We start from the raw sequence: 2,735 nt of genomic DNA, 5'->3' as shown, positions 1-2,735 counted from the left end.
GTTGTGTCTATGGGGTGCCCCCCTGCCCCCGTATATAAAGGAGCAAGGGGGAGGCCGCCGACCAAGGAGGAGGGCGCGCCAAGGGGGGAGTCCTACTCCCACCGGGAGTAGGACTCCTCCTTTCCTTGTTGGAATAGGAGAAGGGAAGGGAGAAGGAGAAAGAAGGAAGGGGGCGCCCCCCCTCCCTAGTCCAATTCGTACTAGTCCATGGGGAGGGGTGCGGCCACCCTTTGGGGCCTTTCTCTCCTTTCCCGTATGGCCCATTAAGGCCCAATACGAATTCCCGTAACTCTCCGGTACTCCGAAAAATAACCGAATCACTCGGAACCTTTCCGAAGTCCGAATATAGTCGTCCAATATATCGATCTTTACGTCTCGGCCATTTCGAGACTCCTCGTCATGTCCCCAATCTCATCCGGGACTCCGAACTCCTTCGGTACATCAAAACACATAAACTCATAATATAACTGTCATCGTAACGTTAAGCGTGCGGACCCTACTGGTTCGAGAACTATGTAGACATGACCGAGACACCTCTCCGGTCAATAACCAATAGCGGAACCTGGATGCTCATATTGGTTCCCACATATTCTACGAAGATCTTTATCGGTCAGACCGCATAACAACATACGTTGTTCCCTTTGTCATCGGTATGTTACTTGCCCGAGATTCGATCGTCGGTATCTCGATACCTAGTTCAATCTCGTTACGGGCAAGTCCTTTACTCGTTCTGTAATACAGCATCCCGCAACTAACTCATTAGTCACAATGCTTGCAAGGCTTATAGTGATGTGTATTACTGAGTGGGCCCAGAGATACCTCTCCGACAATCGGAGTGACAAATCCTAATCTCGAAATACGCCAACCCAACAAGTACCTTTGGAGACACCTGTAGAGCACCTTTATAATCGCCCAGTTACGTTGTGACCTTTGGTAGCACACAAAGTGTTCCTCCGGTAAACGGGAGTTGCATAATCTCATAGTCATAGGAACATGTATAAGTGATGAAGAAAGCAATAGCAACATACTAAAACGATCGAGTGCTAAGCTAACGGAATGGGTCAAGTCAATCACATCATTCTCCTAATGATGTGATCCCGTTAATCAAATGACAACTCATGTCTATGGCTAGGAAACATAACCATCTTTGATCAACGAGCTAGTCAAGTAGAGGCATACTAGTGACACTCTGTTTGTCTATGTATTCACACATGTATCAAGTTTTCAGTTAATACAATTCTAGCATGAATAATAAACATTTATCATGATATAAGGAAATAAATAATAACTTTATTATTGCCTCTAGGGCATATTTCCTTCAGTCCATAGAATCGAAGAGAGGGACGATGTCTGTGTGTGTCCACACGCGATCGATAAAGAGTGCCATCGAATTTGTGTGTGCCCACGTCAAAGATATAGAGTGGCTGGCCTACTGGAACGTGAGATGGGACATGTGCAGTTTGTCTCTGTGGCATGGATACCTACCTGTAGCGCTCGACTATCGGTGTGTGGTGGGGGAAGAGGGAGGCCCAATTAACTATAGAGGTACAATGGCTGGTATATGTGTGGAGGAGGAGAGAGGCCTACCTCATGTATCAAGGAGATCGATCTGCCTCATGTATTAAGGGAGATCGATCGGCATCCATGCATATGTGCAGGAGAGGAATAAGGTTGGGAAAGAGACAGAGCTAGAGTGTTGGAGGGGGTGGTAGTGGAGTTGCTTCTTACAAATGGTGGGATAGGCTTGCTAGACAAACGGAGGGCACGCCCGCAATATCAGTAAGAGAGGAGATGGCTGCTTGTTGTCTGTGCACGTGCGTGTGAGAGACGGGTCAGTAGGCATGCACGAATGATGAGGGGGGATGATGTGGCTATGGTAAGCAGACGTAACTACATAGGAAGATCAATCGCCCTTTGTTAGAGAAAGGAGAGACATAACTTGTGATGTACGTCGATCGATGGGGGGGTAGTTAAAGTCGATCTAGGTATATGTTGGGAGATCGATCGGTATACATGCATGTGTGTGTTAGAAGCAAATGAGGCACGAGGAGAAGGATAGAGAGAGAGGGATGCATGTAGGAGGTGGTACGAGAGGCATACTATATCGAGGGGGGAGGAGTGTGCGAGTACGAGAACGATGAAAAGAGTGATGGGAGTGAGGCATGGACGGTGACAAGAGAAGAGGGGAAGCTTGTGTTTGTGCTAGGCACACCTGGCTAGAGAGGCATATCGATCGATGTGTGCCGTAAAGAAGGAGCTGGGGGGCCTACACACACCGTGGGTGAATGACCTAAAGTGAAAAGACGAATTTGCGCGATGGAGCTAGAGAATGCTGAGGGAGGGTGAGAGGGATGCGGGCGTGTGCATGCACAAGAGAAAGTTAGTGCTAGCTACAAAGATAAGAGGGTTGTGTGGGTGTAAAAGACGAATAGAGATCATATATACTTCATTATAAAAAGCAAATTCGGATATTTGAAGAATTTATCATAGTGTTTCAAACCGACGCATGTGTGAATATATATAACGGTGATACACATGGTGTGGTTATGAACATGTTATACTACATTTAATATATTTTATCTCTACTCTTATAAAAAACGGAGTTGTTGATGATGGTGTGCCAGCCATCCTGCGTTATAGGCCGTCCGATTTATATCTGGCGGATAGCAAGAAAACTATGATGGTTGAAGTTGGCAACAATCATGATTGTAGATTCTTATTGAAATAGATAAACG

Source organism: Triticum aestivum, chromosome 7D (genome assembly GCF_018294505.1).
Source record: "Triticum aestivum cultivar Chinese Spring chromosome 7D, IWGSC CS RefSeq v2.1, whole genome shotgun sequence".
NCBI lineage: Eukaryota > Viridiplantae > Streptophyta > Magnoliopsida > Poales > Poaceae > Triticum > Triticum aestivum.
The sequence above is the reverse complement of the archived record's forward strand: the minus strand, read 5'-3'. Positions refer to the sequence as shown.